Source organism: Misgurnus anguillicaudatus, chromosome 4 (assembly GCF_027580225.2).
Source record: "Misgurnus anguillicaudatus chromosome 4, ASM2758022v2, whole genome shotgun sequence".
NCBI classification, from domain to species: Eukaryota; Metazoa; Chordata; class Actinopteri; order Cypriniformes; family Cobitidae; genus Misgurnus; species Misgurnus anguillicaudatus.
The window spans coordinates 35,115,885-35,130,626 of NC_073340.2; the positions used below are offsets into that span (position 1 = coordinate 35,115,885).

General features: G+C 35.2%; 1 protein-coding gene across 5 annotated transcripts in view; it reads right to left on the reverse strand.

Moving 5' to 3' along the window:
* Window positions 1–14,742, reverse strand: part of LOC129421345 (uncharacterized) — a 183,855-nt gene that overhangs the window by 44,958 nt on the left and 124,155 nt on the right. Inside the window, exon 3 of one of the 5 annotated variants that reach the window (XR_012369349.1) lies at window positions 10,601–10,632. The exons of the other annotated variants lie outside the window; for them this stretch is intronic. The gene's annotated coding sequence lies outside the window, so the exon portion shown is untranslated. Of the gene's footprint in view, window positions 1–10,600; window positions 10,633–14,742 lie in introns of those variants that run through there. 5 annotated transcript variants of the gene reach the window in all.

Consider the following 14,742-nt stretch of genomic DNA (forward strand, 5'->3'; position numbering starts at 1 on the left):
TCCAGTGTCCTACTGGTGGTTATAGTGAAGTACAGGAGTTTTCATTTATGTTCAAGTTCAAAAGTTTAGGCTGACTTTACTGAAATGTTTCTTTTGATCTTATATAAATCTTTTGTAATGAAGATGCATGCTAAAATGTTTAAGTGTATCCAGGTGGGTATTATTGCATCTGGTTTAAATTCTCAGAATTCATACAAAGTAGGCTATGTTGTCTCCCAAAAACTTTTGTTTTTTATTTTCACACCCATTGTGTTATCATGTTTCCCTCATCTGAAATAGATAACTCATAAATAGACAGATATTTTCCTGACATCTGTTCTTTGGTAGCAATTACTTCAAGCAAGCGCTTTTAGTAGTTCTGAATCAGACCTGCACATCGTTCAGAAGGAATTTTTGACCCATTCCGCTTTACAAAACCGCTTCAACTGAGACAGATTTGAAGGATGTCTGGTATGAAGCGCTCTTATAAGGTCAACTCTATGACAAGGCCACTCCAAATGATGCATTTTGTTTATCTTAAATTTAGGATATTTTGTTAAACTTGGGAACTCATTTTCCCCTCGATGAAGGCAAGTGGTCCAGGCCCTGAGGGAACAAAGCATGCCCAAATCACGATGTTCCCTCCACCATACTTCACCGTCGGGATGATGTTTTGTTGTTGGTAAGCGGTGCCATTTTTGTTTTAAACTCATTTTATTTCTGAAACAAATTAGCTTTCATTAAAGTAATTAGTCTAAGGGTTCATTAACATCTTCATCCAGCACTATGAATGTTTAATGGTTGTTTTCAAAAAAACAAACAAACAAAAAAACTAGTTAATTATTTGTGTGTTGTCAGCTTATACACATTGTGTTTATCTATTGTTGTGATCTAGATGAGGATCAGACCACATTTTATGGCAAATCACTGTAGAAAACCTTTATTTATTGTTTATTCCTAGGGGTTCACATACTTTTTCTTGCCACTGTATACACAGCTGGTTCAATACATTGGTAGTAACTGCATTCTCTGTGAATTCATATTTTAAGTTAGCCTGACGTTGTCATACTCAATTCTAGTCAGAATTTGAGTCTGATACCGCTCCATTGAGCTATAATTATGAGGCGTGTCTCAACCGAAAAATGCCTCTGATCTCAATTGGATAGACCTACGACCAATCAGAGCAACATAGTGTGTGACGTATGTTGAAATTACGTCTTTGCAGCCTGCCCAAACTGCTAGTTATTTCGCTACAATGACACTAACATTGTGATTATACTGAGTTAGCGAATGTACATCAACACCTACTATGTTTACAACATTTCGTTTATATCACAACATGAAGTATTTACTAAGTCATAGAGTAAGACTATCTCTTACCATTTGTACGTTAGGTGAACTTCATCCACGACGATACCCATTACGTTGGCTTGAAAATATTGGAGCCTAGCATGTCCCTCCACTTATTCAGCAACCACGATTCCGGGCTTCCGAAAAGAAGCTGGCAACGACCGCTAATTATATCCATCTCGTCGTGCACGCAGAGTTGCATCGCCATGATAAGGTTGCCCATTTCAGTTGCGACCAACTTTTGCCGAATATAGACGGTGGGCCGAGGGGAGATTTCGTGTTATCAGACGATCTCTGGTGATGGATAACCCAGTTTTTTTAATGTAACCGCTATGCTTTTCAACAAAGCAAATAAAAATTGTTGCCACTTACATACCTTGCACATTACTATAATATCGGTAACTTTCTCCAGGTTATTTTCCCGGCGAATAGAGCAAGCAGCTACGTTTGGGGTCTGAAGTTCATGACGTATTTGTTGCCTTCGTCCAATAGCGTGCGTGGAAAATTGTCGGTGTTGATGACGCGTGTCAACACACTGGCGAATTTCGCAGGAAAGATTGAACTTGTTAACTAATTTTAGCCACTAATGCAGTTTTAATATTCAGTTTGACACAAAATGTGAATGTAGAGGTAATGTTGCCCATTCTTACTGTTTTTATTTTATGTAACCATCTTTGTCATGTCCTGTCATTTTTTTTGTAATCTTTAATAAATACACCATTCTATTTTTTTTACACCGTTCTGATATCTGTTATCGTTTGGAAACACAACGTCATAAAGCAAGACAGACAATTATTTTCCCTGCTTTATCATGTTTACTGGAAAAGAAATGTCAAAAAATGAAGTGCTGCATACATGTATTTGAGTGTAGGGGACCCACCATTCCCTTCACAGGCACAAGTTGGCAGAAATTGATTTAATCAGTGTTTCTGTGGAAAGACCTTGAATGCAGAGAAAGCATTATACAAGAATACAGGCATATAAGTTACAAAGCCAGGAACCGACAAACAAGTTAGTCAAACTAGCTAACACTAGCTACCACAGGCAGTGCTTCAGCTATTTCACAAATATCACAAAGATAAAAAGCACACAAAGGAGAAGAGAGGAAGTTTTTATTGAAGAAACTGCAAAGGAAGGTTGGTAGTATATTGTATAGACATGCAGTGAAGAAAGTAGCATGATTTACAGTAGTATAAATTAAATATGCAATGTTTAAGCAGTAGCCTTTAAATAGCAGAGCAAAAATGCATCAAAGACAAATGGTTTAAGATTATTATAACAGTTACATAGAAAATCTCTGGGGGATGGCAACATATAGGGGCGGTTTCCCGGACAGGGATTAGACTAGTCCTAGACTTAAACACTTTTAAGAGCTCTCCAAACTGAAAACAACTTGCACTGACATATCTTAAAATACATCAGTTTTACCTCAAAATGCACACTGGTAATGTTTTTAGTAAGACATGTTTGTTAAAACTAGTTATATTTTCTAATTAAACTAAGGCCTAGTCCTAGATTAAGCTAATCCTGGTCCGGGAAACCGCCCCATACAGTGTATATACATACACATGTGCAGTGTAGTAAAAGTAAAAGAGTAGTACAAATGTAGATGCAGTGTATTAACAGTAATATAATAAAAACAACCTACAAAATTTACCTTTTCAATTATGGCATCGTTATTATCAACAAGACCAGACACCTGGGGTCTCATTTATAAATCCTTACTAAAAGTCTACGTACGCACAAAAGCCAAAAATGGAATACGCCAAAAAATATCATGACAAAACAAAGCACTGTTCCCTTTATAAATCACAGATCACCTGCAAGTGTTCATAGATGAATCATTCTCAGGTCCCACCCTGCAAGCCCATTCTCCCATTAAGTTTGGTTTTGTATAGATCACAACCTTTGTGTGGGAACTGGCGTACGCACAAAACGGGGCTGGAAATGTGCATACACCAGTTCCCACACAAAGGTTGTGATCTATAAAAAAAAACTTAATGGGAGATGGGCTTGCAGGGTGGGACCTGAGGATGATTCATGTATGAACACTTGCAGGTGATCTGTGATTTATAAAGGGAACAGTGCTTTGTTTTATAAGTCTTAATTTTTTTTTTGGTTTATGCCATCCTTGGCTTTTGTGCGTACGTAGACTTTTAGTAAGGATCATACGCACAGTTTTATAAATGAGACCCCTAAACGATGTGAAATTGGTTTATTACCCATGTTAAGGGAACAGGTGGAACCAATATATGTAGCATGAGTTTTTCACTGCTGAAAGTTACAAATTATTTTTCTTCAATCAGTGATGTGCAGAACCTAAACCTATTGTTTTGCACTTTTTTAGTGGTAGAGGCAGAGGATGCAGAGGCAACGCCAGTAAAAACACAGGCTCTAAGGTCTTAAGCCCATGGTCTTTACTCTTTACACATCCAAGCAGGCCCCACACCTTGCATTATCTGCAAACATAAGAAGTATAAGGTTCAGAAAAACAGCAGTAAAGAGGTTAAAATAAAATTAACAGTATAAAACAAGGTATCACTTCACCTGCCCTTACAAAAATTAACCATTGTTTTTCTACAGTTAAAAAATGGTAACTGTAGTAAAACCATGGTAACCACAAAATAACTATTGTTTTGACAACTATGGTTTTTAAAAACCATAGTTAAATCGTGGTTAGTGTAGTAAAACCATAGTTTTGCTGATAGTAATCAATACAACAAAATACATTGGTTACTACACTTTTACCACAATAAAACCATGGTTAATGTTCGTAAGGGTGCTATCGAGATTATACCCTGTACCTCACCACACAAAAACACGAGAACATTAACTAACATATGCAAATACTGTTAACAACGTGAACTTTGACTGTCAAAGCTAAATTTACTTTTCAAAAAAACTGTGGAAGAAACAGAGGGAGTGAACATTGCAGCTTATAAAATCTATAATACTGTGAAAAGCATAAATTATATCGAAATGTAAATTTTCGCTGCTCTACATGTCTACACCCAAGCAGCTGTCGAAGTGTGGCTTGCCCACCGGTCATTTTCAAGCGCAGTGGGCGCGAACTTTATGAAATATTACTAGAACAACCGGTTGGGGTGTGTCTCTCTTAAACGGAGATGTAAGAGAAATGAAGACGACACATATACATATTTTGTGTATGACCGATCGGCGGTAAAAGTTAATCTGCATTGAACATCGTTGTTGTACGGAATGGTTAACGTTAGTCTACGCCTACGTAAAACGACACTTACGAGACGCATACATACGTTTGAACAAACCAGTGTATAGAACAAACATTTTAAATAGATATCAATTAAATCAAATGGATACTTACAATCACACAAAGAATGTCCTTGGCGATGGTCAATTCCGCTGCAGCTCGTGTATGAATCCGTAACAGCTGTTCTACTAACATACATCTGATTGGTTAATAATAATCCTATGTCAGTATCTTGCCGCTCTATTGGTTCGACTGATATAGTAGGCAACCGCGTTTGCCTGCATATTTACGGGGACATTTTATCATTTCGGGGGGAAATGTGCAATAAATGCGAGTGGCAACACTTTTCATATCGTTGAGAATAAAACAACCGTCCAAACTTTACAAATTCAGGTTGTCCCTCCATGGGGATCATCCATTTCGAAAAGTAAAGCAGATACGGAGCCTCGGCCCACCGTCTAATAGGAAGGACGGCAAAAACATCAACAAATGCCCTGCTCGCGTTTCTCTGTTCCTCTTTTAAAATCAATGCTCTGTCGATATCTTTTAGAACAGACTCAATGTCAGAATCCACACAGTTGAACTCTACAGCGGCACCCATTCAACACACGCGCTCTTTGGTGACGTGGTTGATTACGTTACTATTGATTATCTGTCCATCATCGTTTAAAGCCCGCGCTGACAATTTGATTGGTTCGACCAGCATTTGTCCAAGCATAGTAGCTCCTCAACGCAGAAACCCCAGACCGATATTCCCGTTTTCAAAATCTTGTGGGCGGGGGTAAGATCGGCTGGCACCCAGGCTAATTTTAAGTTTCGACTGCAAATGTCACATCCATAATTGCTCACATGTAGCCTCTATAGAGTCCTTAAGACAACATTTACAGATGGTGGGCAACTATAGGTCAAAACAGGAAAACTAAATGGTGAAGCTGATGAGGGTAATGGAAGACTAGGAGCAGGTGCGGGAAAGTGAGGGATTCTCGGAGGCATTTAGCAGAGGCTTGTGTCCAAAGGCACATCTTTGCTGGCACCTATCAGAGCAAAATCACGAGTGTTAAATGTACACTGCTGTGTACATTTAACACTAGTGATTTTGCTTTGTACAAAGTGTCAATTTTAACATATTATAATAAATTATCTGTGGGGTATTTTCAGCTAAAACTTCACATATGCACACTGGGGACAACAAAGACTTATTTTACACCTTTTAAAAAAATCTCATAATATGACTATTTTAAAGCATTTATGAGTCAAAAGAAGTGTGGAGTTATATAAACTCTGAAAAAGTGTTGAAATCAACTCTCTTTTAACCAGTTAATTTAACACTGGACTTTTGCTGTGTATAGTTCTGCTACAGGGCGGAATGAGGACAGCAGGAACGTCTGTAGACTTTGGGCCCAGGTGAAAAAGTACTACACTTTAATAATATACTTAAAGTGCTCTATTTTCGCACACTATTTTTGTACTTAATATACTAAAAGTTCATCTTTAGTACTTCTTAAGATTATCTAAGTGTACTTCACTGTGCTATTTTGAGACACCATGAATTTGAACTAATATGCACTTTTAACATACTGTATCTGTATTAAAAAATGTATTTAGTTAACACTTGTATTAAACTTAAACCCAACTTTCATACAAACACTGAAAACCCTAATAAGTTGATTGAACTCAATTTAATTGAGGAATGGGGTCTCCCAAAACGTGCATATTTTAGTTTACATACACTGTAAAAAACAACCTATAGAATTTACTCAAAAAAATTGTTGTAACAATTTGCACTCACTTTGTTTGAGTAAATTATATCCTATATATTTGATTAAAGAGTACCTACATTTAATTAATATGATAAACTAAAAAAAATTAGGTAAGGTCTACCTATTTTTTTCATAACTAATTACTTATTCTTTTTTTTATAACATTAACCCTATTGGTATTAAGGCACAGATCTATTAAATTATTATTAATAATGATAAGCCGTTAAGAAACATTACATATTACTTATTCAGAGAGGGTTGAATAAGAAAATAGGCATACACAAGATTGCATAAATTGCTTGCTTTATTGACCAAATAACATTCTGTAAACATTTAAAACTATTTATTGGAAGTACAAAATAACCCCAATACATTTCAAGTGAAATACAATATATCATAGTTTTACATAAAGCTTCTTGAACATATTATTTCATAAAAAAATAAACCAAAGTCTTCATGAGATGTTAAAAAACCATTAAAAGCAAGATTCCTAAATGATGTTCTTCACGTTATCCTTAGAAAATGAAAGAAGACAATAATATGAGAGGAAAAACTGATCTCATTTACCTCAGAAGACTAGCATGCTATATCGATACAAACAAACATTGCAACTTCATTTAAAACTTATTAAGTGCAAAAATACAACTTCATATTATGCTATAACTCACAGTACACGTGCATAAAACATTGAACACTAACAAGAAGTACTTACATTCAATTTTAAGTGATTCAACTTCATATACAAGTCTCATATATAACATATGAACTCCGAAATACTTTTTTGAACAGACATTACAAAGCGAAAGGCAACGTATATATCCGTAAATGATAATAATAATAATAATAATAAAATGGCTTCATAAATGGATCCCTTCTAAAACAAAACTCAATATTAAATGCAAGAAAACGTTTACAGTAATTATCTAGCATCGACAGCTATACCGTTGTTTGTTTTATCTGCTCGACGCCCTCCCGTCTGTATCGTACATCAACCGTCCGCTGCTCTCTCTCTCGTCACGTGGCTTGCTCAAGTTCAACCACTCATATTGAGCAGCTCCGCTGTTCACGAGATTCAGACATGTAAATAATAATAATGGAAGTTAATATTTTAATCATAAATATGGATTTTTATTCGTATTCGCAGGTGCAAGAACTGGGCGATGTTTTCAAAGCTAACCTGACTGACATATTCTAACCTATCAATCTGTCAACAACAGAGACAGAGAAGCACGCAAATGACTAAACTTCTGGTAGATTTTACAGTTAACCAACTTAACATTTCCATTCATGATGATATCAACAAGTTAAATAAAAACTTACCTGTCAACAAACCGCAGTTCTCCCGCCGATATGATATGAAAAATGGTGACTCGAGTCCCGCCTGGATGTTGATTCACTTTGCGGTGCTAAGGCCAATATTTTGGGGTATATGTTACTTATTTTTTTAGTATTGCAGTTATTACTGTTAAAAATTGGATAGAGTATACCCATTATTTTTTATTTTACTTGCTAGCTTATATACTTAATTAAATTATAACTCATTTTCATGGGTTAAATTTAACACCCTCCAGAGTAATTTTTTACAGTGTAACGTGGTGCTTATGTAGACTTGACTTAAATTGTTTAGTTCACCAAACTTTACGATTATTTAATGTACTTAAACAATAAAGTTCACTTAACTTAGTGTTAATTCTAGTGTACTTGAATATTTAAGAAAACTCAACATGACAATTTAACTGACATTAGAATTTAATTCTAAAGAATTAATTCAAATTCTATTTCTTTAATTTTAAAGTTATTACCTTTGACTGTAAGCTTTCTGCACACTGCACTTAAATGAAACAATGACAACAATTTTAAGTTGAATAGACTTAATGTTTTAATTTCTTCCAATATTCCTGCACTCTTAACCCTGATTAATTGACATTACTAGAAATTTGTAAGGAAACCCGTTGCATATAACTTTAGTTTTATCACTTTATATTACTTTTGATATTATAACTTATAAATGGTATTATAACACAAAATTAATGACTGACTTTAAGTCAATCATTGAATAAACGTGATTCTCCACACACAAAACTGTGTTTTGACATACATTGTCGTATGAAAAAACAACACAAATAACAATATTTGTCTTGAAGTTATGTAACTTCAAAGGGTTTTCTTTAAAATGATATAAAGATATTGCATTTATTCCACTGTATGTGGTTATGGGGACACTTCAAATGTTTTAGGCAGAAATTGTATACAAAACGGGTATTATTCCTCCCTTCAGTTGGAGTAAAATAACTTTTGCATAGATTACGATAGAGAAAAAAATATTTTTCCTCTGTAAGGTGACAATTGCTGGAATTAAATAAAGCTGTCTGCAGGTTGCTGGAGCACCCAGGGCCAGAGTTATACACTTTCAAATAAAAACTTTAGAAAAAAACATCAAAAAGCGCCTATTTATTTTTGTGTTTATTAGAGGACTGACAACACATACAACCATGTTTAGCACTTTCAACAGTGTTTTATGTAATTTCAAAGGGTTTCCTGTAAAATGATACCAAACTTTTGTATGTAAACCTCTGCATGTGGGTATGAGAAGCTTTTGAAATTGGGTAGGCCAAATCCAGGTGAAAATCCTCAAAATAGCTTCAGGGTGTAAGAAGATAACTAATGTTTTTTTTTTATTTCACCAATTTTCTGTTTATCTCTTATTTACTTTATGGGATAAGTGAAGAGCATCAGCAGAGAAACTTCAGAATACAAACAATACATTCAGCAGTTATTCATGACATGTGATACATTTATAATACAACAAAACTTTAGACTGATAAAAGAACAGACATCAATCATTATATAGTATATAAATACACTTTATGTCGTCCCCCCCCCAAAAAAAATCTGCAGGTAGGCAATATAATCATGATAAACATTTTGGTTCTTTATATTAAAATTAGTTTGAAGATGCATAAAGTTTCAAAAACAGAAGTTACCAATGCCAAATGCAGAGAATAAAGCATTGAATAAATTAGAGAAATACAAGCAAACACAGTTTGGTCTGTGCGTCTTAATAAGTTTATAGAGGCCAAGTGTTGATTTTAAAATTATTTTCTTTAACATATTAATATGGAGAAAATACTACAAGTCATTTGACATTTAAGCTGTATGTACAATACAATCTGATAAAACAGATCAGTAACAATCATATTTCACAGAAATATAAAACAGAAAACGGAGCTTTAGTCTTTACCATACAATCAAAGACTCCTAAATATTAGGTTGATGTGATGCTGTTGTTACATGGACACGGTCTGAGCATTCACTGATGTTTATTTTAACACTGCTTCTTCATCTGAAGGTTCACTGATGTTATTTTCACGTGCAGCCATATTATAATCCTGTGGAGGTCTAGACGTCTTCCGTCTCTTCCAGAGAAACAATGCCACAGCCACAATGGCGAAACAGCTCAAGAGACAAAGGATGACAGCAATCGTTGTTTTATCTAAAATAAATATAGAGGTGCATTTAAACATGATTATGACATTGCAATCTCAGTGTTTTAGATTGGATCTCTTCAGTACTGCATATGTGAATCATGTGATTAAATTATCTCAATATCTATAAACTCTGCTTTGATCAGTTACACATTGGTTGCTATATTGGAGACGTTGTTAAGCATTTAAAACTCTTTAAAATTATTTATTTTCCAATGAGTTAATCTGTGATCAATAATTACTGGAATAAGTTCATACCTGTTTGGACAGGAGGTTTCTCTGAAGATTTACCTGTTAACAGATTTTTAAATGACTGTAATAAACCCCAAATATACAGTATAATATATAACATAAACAATGTTTATATACTGTTACAACATTCTTGATTAAGACTAAAATGGGTTGATGTAATATTTAGCATGAGTTTATTAGTATTAACTTTGATGACAGCAACTCAATCTGACATGAATTCAATAATCAGTGATGAATAAATATTGAAGGAATGAATACCTGTCTCATCTTTAACAGCACCCGTAAACAGATTTAAAAATCAATGTTAATAAATTCATGATGAAAATGTATTTCATTACAAACAATGTTTTGTAATGTTTTAATAGAAGTTAAACTATACCTGCTATATTTGCAGAGAATAATCTTGTGTGTGATCCACAGTTGGTTTGCAAAAAGAATGTGAATGTTGTTGTCATGAGTTTATTTGCAGTGTAAGTACATGACAATCTGCTCTCTTGTTTACAGGAATCCTTACTGAATTCCTCTTTACAGATTGTTGGGTAATCTGCAGTCACATCTTCACAGTTAATTATGATATCTGCAAAAGAACAGATGATATTAACTGTATTCAACAACTCAATAAAAGCATATATTTTATGAAATGAATAAGAAATGAGAAATGAATTAAACATCTATATAGACTTATTACTATTTGCTAACCTATAGTTTTTTAAAGCTATTTATTTTCGAATTTGTTGATCACTCCAACAATCACTTTTTTTCAAATAAATGAAGGCTATTGCTTATTTTCTAATGTGTTATTAATCCTTTACTTAACTTGCCAGTAAATAATAACTATACTATTATTCAATTTAGCAAAGTAAGTCAAGTCACAAGTGCATTTACACAATCTGTGTGCTGTATCAATGTAAAACATGCCATGTGTTTGCTGTTGATTTAAGACCCAAAATAAACTGCATAATATATAACATGAACAATGTTTACAGTTGAAAGAAAAAGTATGTGAACCCTTTGGGCTTACTTGGATTTCTTCATAAATTGGTCATAAAATGTGTTCTGATCTTCATCTAAGTCACAAAAATAGAGAAACACAATCTGCTTAAACTAATACCGCACAAACATTATACATTTTCATGTTTTTATTGAACACAACATGCAAACATCCATAGCGCAGGGCGGAAAAATATGTGAAACCCTAGGCTAATGACATCTCCAAGAGCTAATTGGAGCCAGGAGTCAGCCAACCTGGGGTACAATCAATGTGATGAGATTGGATGTGTTGATTAAAGCTGCCCTGTCAGATTGTCTACAAATGGAGAAAGTTCAGCACTGTTGCTACACTCCCTAGGTGTGGTCGTCCTGTAAAGATGACTGCAAGAGCACAGCGGAGAATGCTCAATGAGGTGAAGAAGAATCCTAGAGTGTCTGCTAAAGACTTACAGAAATCTCTGGCACATGCTAACATTTTTGTTGACAAATCTACAATAAGGAAAACATTAAACAAGAATGGACTTCATGGGAGGACACCACGGAGGAAGCCACTGCTGTCCAAAAAAAAAAAACATTGCAGTTTGAAGTTTGCAAAAGAGCACCTGGATGTTCCACAGCACTACTGGCAAAACATTCTGTGGACAGATGAAACCAAAATTGAGTTGTTTGGAAAGAACACACAACACTATGTGTGAAGAACAAAAGACACAGCACACCAACATCAAAACCTCATCCCAACTGTGAAATATGGTGGAGGGGGCATCATGGTTTGGGGCTGCTTTGCTGCTCAGGCCTTGGACGGATTACTGTCATCGATGGAAAAATTAATTCCAAAGTTTATCAAGACATTTTGCAGGACAACTTAAGACCATCTGTCTGCCAACTGAAGCTTAACAGAGGATGGACGATGCAACAGGACAACGACCCAAAGCATAGAAGTAAATCAACAACAGAATGGCTTCAACAGAAGAAAATACGCCTTCTGGAGTGGCCCAGTCAGAGTCCTGACCTCAACCCGATTGAGATGCTGTGGCATGACCTCAAGAGAGCAATTCACACCAGACATCCCAAGAATATTGCTGAACTGACAAAGAGGAATGGTCCAAAATTTCTCCTGACCGTTGTGCAGGTCTGATCTGCAACTCTAGGAAACGTTTGGTTAAGGTTATTGCTGCCAAAAGAGGGTCAACCAGTTATTAAACCCAAAGGTTCACATACTTTTTCCACCCTGCACCATGAATGTTCACATGCTGTGTTCAACAAAAACACGAAAACGTATAATGTTTGTGCGGTATTAGTTTAAGCAGACTGTGTTTCTCTATTGTTGTGACTTAGATGAAGATCAGAACACATTTTATGAAGAAATCCAAGCAAGCCCAAAGGGCTCACATACTTCTTCCTTCAACTGCATATACTGTTATAACATTCTTGTTGGAGAGTAAAAAGGTTCATTGAAAATTTAGCATCAAGAAAACATATTTCAATTGGAGACGATAATTTGCGTCATTGTAGAACTTTGCATTTTGTTAAGATGTACTAACACTTACACACCAAAGGAAATGTAGTAAATCAGATAATAGTGGCTCTTTAACTGAACATTTAGCATGAAATTTATTAGATATTTGGTATTGAAAGTATTTCAATGAAATTGTTGCTTTAACGACAACTGAATCGAACCAAACCGATCATGAGCCCCATTCACTTTCATAGTAGGAATAAAGAATACTATGGAAGTGAAAGGGGCTCATAAATGGATTGATACAAACATTCCTTAAAATATCTGCCTTGATGTTCTCCAGAATAAAGGAATTTATACAGGTTTGTAACAACATGAGAGTTAGTACATTTATGTAAGTTAATTATGAGCAAATGTTCGTTTTTGGGTGAACTATCCCTTTAATGACATGCATACTCAATCTGACAGGAACTCAATAATCAGTGAGAAGTAAATATTGAATGAATGAATAATTGTGTCAAAAGCATCTGTAAACAGATTTTAAAATCACTGTTAATAAATTCATGATAGATGTAGAAATGTGGATTTATTTCATAATAAACAATATTAAAGCTGTTAAACTGTACCTGATGTGCTCACACTGAATTCTGTTGTCTTTGTTCCACAGTTGCTTTGTAAAAAGAAATTAAATTTTGTTGTCATGGCTTTATCTGCAGTGTAAAGACACGAGAAACTTCTCTCTTGTTTAAGGAGATCCTTGCTGAACTGCTTTTTACAGATATCACCAGTTGCTGCTGTATCAATAAACTTGTACATGGTCGTGTAGCAGTTTTGGCTTGGATAAGAGACTGTGCAGGCAAGATTTATTTCATCTCCCACAGGTGCAGTCACATCTTCACAGTTAGTTATGATATCTGCAAAGGAACAGATGATATTACAGTTTTTACTTCTTTTTTACTTTTTACAGTTTTTACTTTTACTTCAAAACTCTCCACATGAATCCCATTTCTCAGTGCTTACACCATCTGGTCATATGGAAAGCACTAGCATACAATACTGTTCACTCAAGTCAGCACAGCTTAGATTCAAATAGCAAACAATTACCAAGGTGAAAACACTAAGAGTCAAAATTGAACACACATCAATCAGATCCTTCAATAGATAGATAAAAGAGCCTGAATCAGTTCACTGAGCTTTGAACAATGAATCCACAGAGAAATGAAGGAATAGGTCGAGGTGAAGGAGAAAGAAGAGGAGGAGGGAGAGGAAGAGGACATGGTAAAAGAGGAGGAGGGAGATGAAGGGGAAGGTGACTAGCAGTTCTAGATGACATTCAAGCTACTCTAGCTGACCGTGTCCTTGTTCGTGGTATGACTATGAGAGAGGTTGAGCAACGAGTAAAGCCTAATTTGAGTCGCTTCACTGTTGCCTCCATCTTCAGAGTCTTCATGGAGGAAAACAGATAGATGTACTTACAGTAAGACTGCTCTGTACAGTAACTTTAGTGTGCATACACTGTTGGACTATAGTGCTGGAATAAAGAAATGCATCAAACTGCCTTCTATACAGATTGACATAAAAGTAGATGAATGCCAGGCGTGGATCATGCAAGAGGATTTTACCCTCACTGTTTGATTAGGACCAATATAGTCTGTGATGTGGACGAGATTCTCTGGCCTGACCCAGAACAAAGACGGGATGTTGAGGAGGAATAATTTAAAAATATATATTTTCCAGTTGTGCTGTGCAGCACATGAATGAATATAAATGTGCTACTGCATACATTGATTGTGTCTTTTGTGGTCATATGAAAAGGTTTTTGAGCAGGAGAACCACAAGCAACTTACCAGTTTTGGATATTGTTTTGAATTTATTGCACCAGTGTGTAATACTGTTGTAGTGTGTGTGTTTTTGAAAGCTTGTGTGTGTTTTCTGAGGGAAAAGTTTGTTTTTTCAGTAAAAGTGAATGGTTTTGAGTGTAGAGCTTTATTTTGACCTGAAAATATGATGTTTGGAGTATTGGGTGAGATGTTATGATATTGTGTTTACTGTTTTGAGAATATGAGGCATAGTTTCAAGAAATGTGCTAAAGCTACTGAGAAAAACTGTAATACAGAACACACAGTGGCTAAATAAGTGTAAGAAGGCATCTCTTCACTAAATATTTATCTAAAACAGAAACTTTATGCTCTGGGTCACTGAATGTATAAGTAAGATGAATTTCCAAAGTTTCTGTATGTG